Raw genomic sequence first — 14,795 nt, forward strand, 5'->3', positions numbered from 1 at the left:
CTAAAAATCAGTTTACTTACAAATTCTTCAAATATCAGGTTCATATTGTTTTTCCATACATCAGTAAGAAAACTTGCACAGGCAGTAAAGCATGGGTTAGTTCAAAATTGATGAAAGTTTCTAAATTATTGGTACGGGAACAGAATAAGGGCTTGATAGAGCGATGCGACTAAGCTGGAGCAACAACTTGAAATTTCTTCACAACCTGAGTTCATCAGGTAAACTGCAATACAGCAATAGGCTCAATAACCTTCTTCCCAAGGTGAGGTGGAGTGACCTAGGCTAAGCCTAGCAGGACAGCTTACTTTATGGTCTTAACCCCTTTAAGTGTTAATTAGACTTAAGCATGTTAGCTATGTGAGACTGCTTGTCCTACAAAATTTTGTTACAGATGAGGACCACACTTTGTATCTCCTTGAAACATGGGATTCTGCTGCTGAGATAGGACGGGAGAAGAATAAAAATGATAGGAAATGCTTGCCTATTTCTGGCCTAAAAGATCATAAAATTGTAGTGGTTGTGACTCGTACAGCATTCTTAATTAGGGGTGGAGGGATCTGTGAATTTGAATTCTCTGTTTCTCATTTTTCCTATCTTAAATTCAGTTATCCACATTTCTGTAGCTGTTTGCCATATAAGTGCGGATTTCTCCTAATAAACACATTTTTATGAAGGGTTTTTTTGTGTGCTAATGCACATGCTTTTTGAAGCTGGCTTCCCTAATGCAATGCCCTTTATATGCCAATTTCACTAATGTATGTATTTTATACACATTGCCCCCTAACACATATATCTTTGTTAATGTTGGTTTATGGGACAACTGCATTGCAAAATTCAGTTAAGTGTGTTCTGGTTCTCATACTTTTCCAGAAATTGTGAGTTTGATAGATTTGACTTTAAATGTGGACCAAATTGAATTCCCCCCTACCTCTACTCTTAATGGGCCACTTAGGATTAACTTAGCAGGAAGTTTTGGTAAGCAGACCAGGGTCATGCATAACCCACTGCCTACAAAAGCCTGTCTCAGCTCTAATGCCTGTCAGATGCCCCGTGCAAAATTTGTGAACTGACCATACAAAACAGATGTATATGTGTTGGCTAGGACTAGGTACTACACAAATGAAAGCCTCATGTACAGATGTTGAGCAGGACAAGTGAGTCACGGTTAGAGCCATAAGCCACAAATAGTGTTAAGACCACCCCATTCACTTGCCCCCGAGAGCATCTTTGGGAAGGATTTCCCCTCAGAAGCGCATGTCCATGTTGTCAAGTCTAATGCCTTTTTTAAGGTGGTGGTGGTGGTAGGAGCTAGGGTAAGTGAGGAGCCTCAACTTTACTTTTATGAAATGTGGAGGTCTCTCAACCCATCAGTTGCATAGGGCAATTCCGAGTTCCCAGTTGGCACTGAATTGCATTGCAAGGTGGCCAGGGTAATAAAAATCTTGTGTCTGGCTGATTTACAGGCTGCAGACATGACTGCCTCTTGTTTCCAGGAAGAGGGCTGAACATACAAATTGGGACTGGGTGAGTGAGGCTTGAAGCACAGAGGCGCTTTCTTCTGTTAGGGGAGTCCTTGTCAGAGTTCTCCTCTCTGTGCCCTCCTCCTCCATTCACTTGCAAATCACTGTGTTTGGCACATCCAAATTTCACCCTCCCTCTCCAAACACTCGCATCTCGCCTCCACACCTTCCTGACTCGTTCCCAAAGCCTCCTCACATTGAGCACTGACTGCAGCCTCATCAGCAGCAATCTGCTCTCCATGTGTGAGGGACGTTTCTTATTAATCAGGGGGTGCTGAACGGGAAACCAATCAGATAGAGGGTACCTTTGGCTTCGGTTTCCAAGCTCTGCCTAAGTTAAAAGTGATGCAGAGGGAGAGAAAGCCTTGAGTACAGAGAGAGATCACTGGAGCTAACTGCTAACGCGCAGCAGAGACGACGAAGGCACCAGAGAGGCTGCGGACCAGCACAGCACTAAGCAAAGCTGCCGTCACTTTCACTGGAGAGAGAAAGGTGAGTTGTTTTGCTTCTATGATCTCTGGATTCACAAACATGCTTTCACTGCAAGGGAGATTAGAGGCTATGCTTATAAATATAATGCTTGATTTCACCTTCCTCTTTTGGGGGGAGTAGGGGGGGAGGAGAGAAATAAAGATATATGAGTGAGAGATGTGAAGTAGATGGCAAACAGATATGTTGCTGAAAGTTGTTTCTATTCTCCTCCCCCCATATGCTCGGGGTTCATTTGAATAGTAAGTTTGCAAACAGGAAGGCTGCTGTATTCAGAGTAGTTCTGCACAGCAAGGTACCCCCCGCCCCCGCTTTCAATTAATTCACACACTTTATTTCTTGCATTCAGTATTTCTACATCAGAAACATTTGCTCTCCTCTTCAGGGAAGAAGCATTAAATCCCCATTCAGTGAAGCCTGTGTTGTTGTTTTTATCCCCTCTCCATTTTAAAAAAGATCTGTGCAGAACTCAGGAAAAATGGATAGACAGTGAGTGGGTTGAAATCATTAATTTGTACAGCAGATGAATGCATTTCAAAGGGCAAAAAAGGAAAATCAGTATTTCGCGCAATGTTGGAAGCAAAGAGGTGAAACTGACACACAGCTGATTTGCCTGCGAAGATTCTCATCTTGGTCACATAACAGAAAAGGCAAAATGCCTTTTATCAGCTTGAGTTGCATTATTGATCAGGGCTGAAGCTTTCAAGCATCACAGAGCTCTTCTGCAGCCTTTCGGAGCACAGATAGGGATATGTGCATTAAAGGTAAAGCCACAAAAGCTGCTGTGGGTGGAATACCCAGCCACAGTTCCCCAGCAAACTCCAACCTCATCCTTTTTCTGAACTGCAAAACAATTGAAAAGAATCAAGGATGCATGGGGACAATCTTAGTCATCTGAAAAGGCAATTAGTTGACCATTCTCCCACCACCAGTTTTCATTTTCCTTTCCTTTCCTTTTTTCTTTTCAATTACACATGCAAGAAACTACATGATGGCATCTCTCCAATTTCACAAAACATCCAGGTCTTGGGCAAAGAATGATGGATGTGAACTGTAAAGGAAATCAATATCCTTTGCAATTGTATGGGCAGTCTGTGTACTGTAGTCATTCATCCCCTGGCAGGCAGTTTTAAATAATGGCTCAGGATAGAATTGAACAAGGGACTCGGTTGGGATAATTTTCATTTGTGCCAGCAAAGTTTGGACAACAAGGGAAGGACCAGACTGCTGATGAAGTTGAGGAATGGGCTAAGATCACATCCCAAAGCTTTTTTTGCGCAGGATACAGGAATTTCAGGTCTTCATAACAGAACTTGGGCGGGGGAGGAGGAGCATAATTTATGCTGAAAGTTTGCATACCTTTCTTCATTTAGGTGCAAGATTCTAATATTATTTGCTAATTATTATTGACTGGCAAGGATGGCAGATTTTGTGAGATGTCTTTGTGGAAGGGGGGTTACGGGTTTGTTTTGTTGCTGCACTTGTTTTTATTATGTATTTTGTGTTCTTGATTTGTATTTTGGTGCTGTGAACCACCCCAAGATCTCCAGATGAGGGGTGGTATACAAGTTCAATAAATAAATTTTGCAACTTTATAAAACCTAAGCTAGTAAGGTTATTAAGTATTCATGCAAATACGAATCTAACACATCACTTCCCAAGTCCACAGCTTCCACAGTTATGGCAAGATCTACAAGTGTAGATCAGATGTGCATCTGAATATGGATGGTCTATATACACACTGCATTACTTTCAATTGGGTTCACATACTAAGGTATATTCTGATCCACAGATGGAAGATGATGGCCATTCCATTGAATGATTTCCTCATGATTTCTAGTGGTGATTCCTAAAGCAAATCACTTTCTCAGGATGTGGATGATATCCTACAGAAAGTTTTCTTTTTGTGGGTTGGGGGTTGGGAGGATATCCCACCCCTTAAATGAGGAATTTTGTAATGATTTTGGGAAATACACCTGTAGAGGTATGCACTGGGTTCGTATTGCAATTGACTACCAACCAATGTGGATTCAAGGATGAGATTGGTTACTGTTAAGTTTTGTTAGGAATAATCTGAAACTTTATATAGAAGTATGCATGCCATTTAGTCAGATGGCCATAATAACAGCAGCAAATTAGTCAAGGCTAGAATAAGCAGTCTTAATTTTAAAGAAGGCAGAATACATTAGTACAATGTGGCAACAGTATACAGAAAACCAGGTGTTGATGTTTTCCCCCTTCTCCTCTAGATATGTGTGCATCAAGGTAGTAAATCTGAATTTAGCCAAAGTGACAAAAGAGAGTCTGTAGAATTGTTTTATGTTGGCAAGAAGAGACGGTAGCCTGCACAAATTTAAGGAGGAGATAAAAGCAGAATAAATCCTCCATAGTTCTCATTTTAAGCCATATTTTCAAGGCAGAAAGTATGCATATTTCTTGCCAGCTTCACTGACCAATAAAATGCCAATGATTTCAGGATAACAGCTGGGTTACAGGGATTTGGATGCCCTCATCAGACTAAGTTTCCAAAAGCAATGTAACATACTTAATTGGTTACTCAGGGAGGTGAGGAGGCAGAAATACAGGAGTAAATTAGATCAGCTTGTGGGTGAGAGAGAAAGAAATTTAACATAATCTGGCATAGGAATGAAGAGTACACATCACTCATCCACCTAGTAGCTTGGTACGGAAAGCTTTCAGTTGCATCATGTATACCTGTACCCCGTAATAATGTCTAGGGATGAATGGATCTGCAAATTTCAGATTCTTTCAGTTTCTCATTTTGCTGGTATTGAGTTCAGCTCCCTGCATTTTTGTGTCAGTTAAAAAACAAACAAAGTTCTCATGAAAAAGCATCAGCATGTTTGTGTGCACTTCTCCCAAGAGACACATTTTTGCAAGCAATTTTGCCCAATTTGCATCTTTGAATGTTAGTTCTACTAATATATGCATTTCTGTGCACTCTTCTCCCCAATATGCACACATTTTTCTACACTTCTTTAGAGTGGAGATCACAAAATCTGGAGTAACTATTGAAGGTCAGCTGCATTTTAGTTCACATACTGTTTTGAGAAGTGCAAATTCACAATGATACTGAACCAAGCTGAAGCCAAGACAGAGTACTGACTATTCTATATTTAACAAATCCGTGGCAGATACCTGCCCAAAATTCTCCAAAAGAGATCCCACCATATTTCATTTTAGCATATTCTAAGTCATATTTGAAAGTACCCCATTTGCTATGTAATATCATTATCATTTAAAATATTGTACTTTATGCCAGACAGTGAAACTTTGTGTTGAAAGTGGGCTGCATCCCTTGAAACAGACCAGATTGTTACCTTGGTTGGCCCATCCAGTTCATACAAAGATAGCTTTGTGGTCACAAATGCTAATATCGCTATGAACTCAGGACGGAATTGATGCCGAGCATAATAAAATGAGATTCACCAACATTAATCAAAGCAATTAAGATCCGCTAGTCATGCCTCTTGATTCTCAGATTCTGCCAGATAAGAAGATTAATTAATTCATGAACATTAGATGCTTCTGTATTGCAAATTTACCACCATTTTAGTGGTGAGCTATATCTGCCATAGAATTGTCTGTCATTCTTCTCACTCCTTTTCTGGATTTTTCAGAAAGCTTGATGGCTGAGATCACTTATTAGTGTTCTGTGTCCTCCCACTTTTGAACTGACTTAAATGAAATACTGTATTTTTCGCTCTATAACACGCACCCGACCATAACACACACATAGTTTTTAGAGGAGGAAAATCCATAGGCATGCCACCCGTAGGCATTCCCTCCATAACACGCACAGACCAGACATTTCCCCTTACTTTCTAGGAGGAAAAAAGTGAGTGTTATGGTGCAAAAAAAAACGGTAATTGAGTAATATATAACCATTTAAATCATTTTGCGTACGTTGGGTTGTTTCCAGTGGTAGTCATACACAGAACGGTCCCACTGAAATTAATGAGCATGATTAACATAGGTTAACATAAGTCCAATAAGTAGAACTTAGTTGGGTACAATCCATTGTTGGTAAGCTTTCAGACAACCTCTTTCGGGTTGCTCAGGATTATTCTCACATCATAGGCAGATAACCTGAAGGCAGGGGTAGCCAACACTATACCATCAATATATTGTTGGACTACATATTCCATCATTCCTGACCATCAGCTGTGCTGGCTGGGGATGGTTGGAGTTGTACTGCAGTAGTATCTTGAAGGAATCAGATTACCTATGCCTGTCCTAAAACAATCTAAGGAAATCACAGCTGAAAAGAAAATTAACCCTGCGATTTCCTGGGTCATATCTCACATTGCTATTGTTAGTTACCACACTTCAATAAACCAATAATTTCCTTTGTGGAGGGTGTAGGAAATGAGTAACTAATGCAAATCATATTACCTTTTAAGCTTTTCTACAAGTAACTTGCTATGGCATGGCCCATAACAAATTTGCTACTGACATACTAAAGCATTTGCTTTCATTGGTACTTAGCCCATTATTTCCATGTTCTTATTTCTTTCTGATGATTCCCCCAACCCCCATAAGTGGTCTTATGCACTGGCAACATCTCAGTGGAAGGGAAAACATGGTTAGAGACATACACAAAAGGCAGAATATCAGAATTATCCCGAGCATGCAGGGGTGGGAGGAACTGGAGCTAACAGAAAATCAAGCTCTAATAAGCATAGAGGGGGATGCAATGCTACCGTCCTGACATTTATGAAAATGTGCACAGAGGAAGAAACACAGAAGGGAGAACTGCAGAGATGAACTATTGAAATCCACATGCGAGGTTTTTCTACCTATTCAAGAGCTTCTTTTGAAGTTATGTGACTTACAGCAGGTGCTTGGTGTAAATGCTGCCTAGAGATACACAAATATTTGATCATGAATAATGATATCTGGTGCTCGCAAGTCATTTTTAGGAGACTAATGTTCAGATTCTTGCAAAAGGGGAATAGAAAAGGAAGCAAGGGGAAATGACTCATAAATTTGAACAGACGGAACACTGGAATAATCAGTGGTTTAACAACATGTCAGCTTATGCTTCCACTTTTAAAACAAATACCAATTTTGAGAGCAAAATTGTGCTGTCTCATTGGATCTTTAAGATCTTTCCCTCTCCATGAAGTGGAAAATTCTAGGTAGCTTTTTGCAGGATCCATCCAAACAGGATCCATCCAAACAGGCACAGGGCACATCTATACCACAGCCTTAAAGTGCTTTTTTATTTTGACTATGGCAGACCAACACGGCTACCTATCTGTACCTTAAAGTGCTTTAATAGACATTATTTCACCAAAGGGAGTGTTGGGAATGGTGAGTGGAGCTAAGGATCTTCAACAGAAATCTCAACACCCCTGTCAAACCACTTGCCAGTTAATTATCCTCAAGCAAATGTAGGTAGGTTCTTAAGGCGACTTTTCTAATATCCTACCCATGTGAAGGAAGTGCTGCAGAGATGCAAAAGCAAGCCTGGAGGGTAATACCCAACACATGACAATATCAATTCTATATCAGTTCTGCTTCTCCCCAGAAAACCCGAAGTTACTCCAAGTGACAACACCAAAGACAGGCTAATGGCACATACATAGGGCGGAATTCAATGAAGTCCCTAAGTGGGGTAGGTGTGCAAGAAATGAGGTATGAATGTGCAATGGGACTTCCCCCTCTCTCCCCCCCCCACTATGTGCCCCTCACATGTTCTGGAGGTGTGACCAGCCCTCCTGAGCAGATTTTGGGAGTGTGTAGGGAGGCGAGGGAGGCAGTCCTGTTTTCGGGGTGGCCCTCGCTCCACACAACTTAGTTGAATTCTGTCCTTAAGGTTTTTTCTTCTTGAAAGCTGTATGTGAGAGAGAGTGTGTGCATATGCATGCAGTCCTCTTCTTCTCTGTCAGACACACACAGAGAGAGAAGCAAGCAGGTGCTACTTGCTACATGGCAAATTAGTTGTCAGGATGCTGTCAGCAGTCCCCGGCTGGTTGCCCAGGAAAGTATAAAGACAAGGAAAAGTTTCTTTCAGTCCTTTTTTATTTCATACTTTACAGAGAGAGGCTATAGAACCCAGCCTCTTGGATAATGGTGTTGTCCCAAGTGAATCGCCACCCCCTTTCTCCCCCACTTCCTCATTCGCCATTATCATCATCTCCTCTACATGTGCTGCTACCTGCCCTCTGTCTTTGAGCTCTTTGCTCTCCTACCTTTAAGGCTTGCCAGGTTCTGGGAGATGGAGGGTCTGGAATGATTTCTAGTGACAACGTGTCAGCCAGCTGCTGCTCCGGCTCTGCTTGCTCCTCCTCTCCCATTATTTCTCAACTTTTCCCCTCGTCTGCCTCTGAGCTGTGACCTCCCACTGTTGTAAGTTTATACTATCTTCCACTTCCTCCTCCCTGGAAGAGTCAGGATGGGAAGGTGGTCTCCATCATTCCTCCTTCTCTGGCCAGCCCCTGACAATAGTTGATCAGCCAAAGAGCCTATACTCATATGCCACATTGACTGCCTGTGACTAAGCCACACGAATGTGACAGCTTGGTACAGGGCTGCATCACTACCACACAGCTTCCACTGCCATATTTCATTCATCTTTCAGGAATGGCCTCATAAATGGATTGATTTAAGGACCTCTGAAGACCAAAACAATGTTAGCTCAAGACAGAGACAAGAATTTGACGAGATTGCAGTTGAGCAGTAGTAAACAAAGTGGAGGCATTCTGTTAAATGAAAAGCTTGGGTCAAAAATACATACTTTTAAAAATATGTGTTAAGTGCCAAGAATTAACAACTAACTGACCATCTAGCCATTTAAACAGCAACAATTTTTAAATATGTTTTGATTTGCTTTGGTCATACATTCCAGCTACCACTAGACTTGTCAGAACCATTGGGAGGACTTCAGAGAAATCAGTAAAGGTCCTGGTATCCTCTTCAGGGAAATAAGCAATTCAGCACAGTTGCCAAGGGTATAGAAGTTCTTGCCTGCTGGATAGTGTATTCTGTGCTTCTGCCTTTTGGGTGGGAAGTTCACAGGCAGCACACAACAGCAACCCTTTTTACCCACCAGTATGCTGCCTGTAAATATGAAGGTTCTGTTTAGCTATTAGTTATTGCTGTGACAGAAATTACTCATTTTTTTGTTAATCAATCTCCATGAATTAATGGGGGGGGGGAATTACATTCAAAAATTATCCAAGAAGAGGAGACGGGGGTTTTTTTTGAAAAATGATAATTATCATGGGATGGGTGAAAGGGTTTGCCATCCCAACCTTACTTTTGTGCTAGGTGATTGGCACTTGTGAGTGTCCTTTCTTTCATTCTACAAATTGTCTCATCAGTGGTCTGAACAGTGAAGACTTCCTGGGTACCTTTGCTTTAATCAAATTCCAGGGGAAGATATACTGAGGCAACTCATCCCACAGTGTGTGTCTGTGTTTAGATTAGTAAGCGTGAGCAGCCAGGGAGGCTGCAGAGTGTTTGAGGGATGTTTAATGGAAAGAAAAAAACATGCATGCCATATTCAACTACCATCCCACATCAAACAAAATTCTGTTGGATCTTAATGCCCCTGAGAATGAGGCATTAAGCAGAAGCCTGTTTTGCAAGGGAAGGAAACTGAAGGGCAAATGTTGGCATAGCACTCTCAGCTATCAAGACTAATAGCATTCCTCATTCAGAAATACTTTCAGTGAACATGTGAGAACATTAAAGTTTGAAGCAGCTCAAAGAAAAGTGTAGGAGAAACAAATGAACAAGGTAAGCCTTCAAGACTCCAACCATTTGCTATTTGTTTGTTTATTTATTTTTTAAAAACTCACGAGAAACCAGATGCCATCGTTATATTATTAGCATTAGTATCATCACCACCATCAACAACTTTGAGAGTCACCTACGCAACACAAGGCACTGGATGACTTCAGATTCAAAGCTATAATTAATATAGGTTTGCTTACATGTTCAGATTATGATGGTGAGTACTATTGTCATTATTGTTAACAACATTTTTGATTCACCTACACATGGCAAGTCTCTAGGCAACTCAACATTAAAAATTATGGACAACATAGGTTTGCTTACATGCTCAAAAGAGAAATCTATGGATTGATTTCTCCTGAGTCTGGCCATTGATCCATCTACAGTATTTACTCTGTTTAACAGGTACTTCCCAGAGATCTCAAGCTGAGATCTTTCCCTGAGATGCCTTTAATTAGAAATGTCAGGAATTGAGAATGAGCCCTACAACCAAGCTACTGGTCCAATGTTTCCAACACTCACAAGGCCTTCAGAAATGATATAAAACATGTGCATTTTGGAGTGTTAAGACCAATTATTGAGGGTCCCCTTTAACATGAAATTCGCAGTTTTGAGAGCAGGGCTGTTCCATGTGGGAATCATTTATATTCTTCCTATTTGTCGCCATTGTTTCCCATACTGCTCAAAGACATGAGCCTCTAAGACACATTTCAACTTGAACACCCTTCCATGTGGGGGGAATATGCCCTTCAGGAACTACCGGTGACCCTAGTATTTAGGGAAACTCTTTCATCTGCCCCCCCTGGCTAATTTCAGTAAAGTGGAGCTGGCTCAGGAACTGAAAGAATTGCCAAATGAATGGGAGCACAGCGTGTATAACCTAGGGTCCAGATACTGGAGCATTTCTGTAAGGTTCTCAGGAATGGGAGACTGAGCTGAGATTTGGGAACTTAACAACAATAAAAATGAGTTTAATAAGAGAAAATAACACATGACTTTAGAGTCAAGTTACTGTAGTCTGTTCAAGAGGAGAATGGGGGAACTACTCATATTCAAGGGCACCTAAATAAGAGAGAAGGTAGAATGAAGAGAAAGGAGAAACCGTGGAGAGCAGTGAACAACAACAACAACAGCAACCCAAGAATGATGAAAGAAGGCATGAGAGATATACTTACTTAGCTTTAGTTTGCTAAAATAAAAGAAGAAGGGGGAGGGGGAGAGAAATAGTACAATGGCACTATTGTACTAGTGTATAGTACTAAATGTAATGTTGTACCCAGGTACAACGGGTCAGTGTGTCTGGCTATTAACCAGAGGTTGGTGGTTCAAGTTGTGGGCAGGATTCCTGCATTGCAAAGGTGAACAAGATGTCCCTCAGAGCCCCTTCCAACTCGACCATTCTATGAATCTATGAAATCTTCAATGGTAGATTAAACCAAAGTGAGAGAATAGGCATCCCAGGCCATGGTAGGGCATCCACCAGACAACAATAGAGGGACTTAGGAGTATAAAATATTCCAAGGCCACAGTAGAGCTTCTGCTGGGCAGGAACATACGATATGCAAAGACAAGCCAGCAGCCGGGAGACAGAGTGGTGAGCAAAATAGACAAGACATTACAAAGAAGCAATTTTTTTTAAAAAATTAGAAAACCAAAAACAATTCTTCTTTGTTGATGCCTGCTGTTCAGGAACACAAATGGAGTGGTGAAACCAGTTAGAAGTTTCTGTGAAAACCAGTGTAGTAAACATTGGATGAATGTTTTTGGTATTGTTTTTGGAGTGCACCAAATCCTTAGAACTTTCAGTGTTGATAGATCAAGGGACTGGAATTTAATTTTTCCGCTACTAAGAGTGCATTTTTTTTAACTCTTCAGCAAATGTTAAGGCGGGGAGTTAACTCTTCCCCCTTCAATGTTTATAATTGACTGCCATGGAGTGGGGAGAAGTTTGTTTCCTTTCTTCAGCTTCACTCTTTTGCATGCCTATCAGATTTCCTATAGAGGACATTGCCTGAGTCATCTGGGGCCAATTTTCCAAAAATAAACCTACAACTTATTTCCCAAATAAAATTCAACCTCTAGATTCTGAGGATGTGGTAAGCCTCCTGCAACACAGGCTCACAGGAGCTATATTAGGGGTGGGGACGACAAGGGAAGGCCACCAACATTGTCTCATTTCCTTTTTTTAATTTTTTTATTGCGTTTTTTAAACATAAAACAAACCAACAAACATACACAATACCATCACCATAAAACAAAACAAAAGAAACAGAGAAGATTTAGAAAGTAGACAAGGAATAAATAAAAAATGAGGTACATCAAAATCAATTTATCCGTTAATCATATTCTCATAACCTTTGGACTTCCTCACATCACCCTTTCCTGCGTTCTCAGTTATATAGTTACGAGCAGCAAATTATTACCTTATTTCAAATCTTATTTTGTAGTCTCGAATATTATATCCCCAAATTTTCAATATTTTTGTCATATACTAAACTAGTTAACTTAAGCATATTACCTCATATTCCACCATTTTCTTAAACATTACTTAATCATACATCTTACAACTAAGTTGCTGATGCCATGTTGTTTTCTATCATGCATTCTCTTAACATTCATACAGCTTATGGTCATTGTCTCATTTCCTTCTCCCCACTCCTAAACATAGCTTCTAGTCCGGGGAGAAAGGAAGTTCAGATCTAGTCACACCCACCGACCCAAACCTCTAGTTGCCATAAGGAGAGGAAGGGACATACTAAGCCTCTTATGTGATCTCCTCAGCCAAGTCACACTAGCTGGTGGGCAGGTTTTCATCTGTGGTGACAGCACCCTAAAGTCATTGGTTCCCCCCAAAAAACAAGGAATGAAAACCTTTCACTCATTTGGGAGAAAGTAAAAAAGAAAAGAAAAAAGATGTTATGGACACCATGGGAGGGGACATAAGGGTAGCAATTCGACTAATTTTTACCCAGCTTAAACCCAATTAAATTAATGAACTTAACTAAGTTAGGGCTGGGATGCGGGTGGCGCTGTGGTCTAAACCACTGAGCCTCTTGGGCTTGCGCATCAGGTCGCGGTTCGAATCCCCGTGGCGGGATGAGCTCCCATTGTCCGGTCCCAGCTCCTGCCCACCTAGCAGTTAGAAAGTATGTCAAAGTGTAAGTAGATAAATACGTACCGCTCCAGTGGGAAGGTAAACGGTGTTTCCATGAGCTGCCCTGGTTCACCAGAAGCAGCTTAATCATGCTGGCCGCATGACCCGAAAGCTGTCTGCGGACAAACGCCGGCTCCCTCAGCCTACAGAGCGAGATGAGCGCACAACCCCAGAGTCGTCTGCGACTGGATCTAACGGTCAGGGGTACCTTTACCTTTAAGCTAGGGCTATTAATTTCAGTGGACCTAGTTGAGTACCACTCTAAATGTTCTTCCATCGTTTGACACTGTAGTCTACTCCTTTTTACATAGTTTCATTCTGAGTTCTATTACTTTGTTGCATTACAATATTATGGAAACTTGGGAAAGTAGGATGTTATGTTGGAACATTAAGATGTTATTGTATATCAAACCATCTTTGATGAGAGAAAAAGTCTAAGTATCCTATTTATGATTAACAGGAAAAGCACTCCTCATTATGTATGCTACCAGACTTTCTGGCATTTCTATCGGTGATAAACAACAAATATGCATTTCTATTCATTTTGAAAATGGAAATCAATTGCACAGGTAACAAACCGCCAACAAGCCTGCATTTCCTACTCATGAATAATGCATCTTGTCATTCCGTGTCAATCTATGAGACGTAAATGTGCCTGATTGCTTTATTAGCGTTTGAAAATGAAAATAAAGTGACATTCATGTTGTCCTGTGCTCTAAAACCTGATGAGTATGGTTAATTCATTTCCTTAGTCCCTTCTGTACTCTACATGTGACAAATGGTAAATGTCTTAGACGAGGAAGACATGAGTTTAAAAAGAAGTAGTAAGAACAGGAAAAACAACAAGAAACATGGCAGTAAATTCTGCATTTTGGGGAAGATGGATAAAACTTCTTCTAGAGTGAAAAACCATTTATTGCAAGCATTATTTAAAAGCACACTAGTGAAATCATGGTTAAATTTAAATATTTTCCACCACTTTATGTAAACCGCTTGTAGATTTTTTATTTTTATTTCATTTATCACTCTATAAATTTTGTTAAATAAATAACTTCTGAAATATTTCACTAAACCTTTGGGGGATGTTAAAAAGTGATTATTATTATTATTATTATTATTATTATTATTATTATTTTCATACACAGAATAATACCTATCAAGATCCCAAGCCTATTGGCACCTGCCCAAAATTACTTCACCCACACCAATAATCCTACCTGTTTACCAGCATCCAGAGTCTACAACATATAGTTCAACCAAACACACAGATTTTCAGCAAACAAAATACAATTCACAAGAATAAGCAAAAGGCAAAACAGAAAAACCCTCACTCTCCCCTACACGCACATACACAGGAAAGGATACAAACACATGCAAGGATGTTGTAGAGAAGAAGGAAAGCCCACCTGTTTCTGAAACAGGGACAACAGACTTCTCCCCCTTGGGTCACCAATTGACACTGACTGTGGATGTGTATTTACATCAAGGTAAAAGCAGAACATCATGAATGGATAACCTCTGTATGTATACATCCAAATATCATTGGTGCAATGCTTCTAATGGGATGAGCATGCATACTCCATGTATGTACATTCCATCCCATGTAAAGGTAAAGGGACCCCTGACCATTAGGTCCAGTCGTGACCGACTCTGGCGTTGTGGCACTCATCTTGCTTTATTGGCCAAAAGAACCAGCTTACAGCTGTTCATGTGGCCAGCATGACTAAGCCACTTCTGGTGAACCAGAGCAGTGCACGGAAACACCGTTTACCTTCCCACTGAAGCGGTACCTATTTATCTACTTGCACTTTGACGTGCTTTCGAACTGCTAGGTTAGCAGGAGCAGGGACTGAGCAACGGGAGCTCAC

General features: G+C 40.8%; 1 protein-coding gene and 1 long non-coding RNA gene across 2 annotated transcripts in view; one reads left to right on the forward strand and one right to left on the reverse strand.

The window, feature by feature from the left end:
- Window positions 1-14,795, reverse strand: part of LOC310714484 — a 602,255-nt gene that overhangs the window by 304,015 nt on the left and 283,445 nt on the right. The gene's annotated exons all lie outside the window — the stretch shown is intronic.
- The window catches only part of CDH9 (cadherin 9), a 142,488-nt gene continuing 129,287 nt past the window's right edge, over window positions 1,595-14,795 (forward strand). The window contains exon 1 of the mRNA XM_083519279.1: window positions 1,595-2,012. The gene's annotated coding sequence lies outside the window, so the exon portion shown is untranslated. The remainder of the gene's footprint in view (window positions 2,013-14,795) is intronic.

The sequence above is a fragment of the Podarcis liolepis genome, assembly GCF_965112155.1.
Source record: "Podarcis liolepis genome assembly, chromosome: 8".
In the NCBI taxonomy this organism is placed as follows: Eukaryota; Metazoa; Chordata; class Lepidosauria; order Squamata; family Lacertidae; genus Podarcis; species Podarcis liolepis.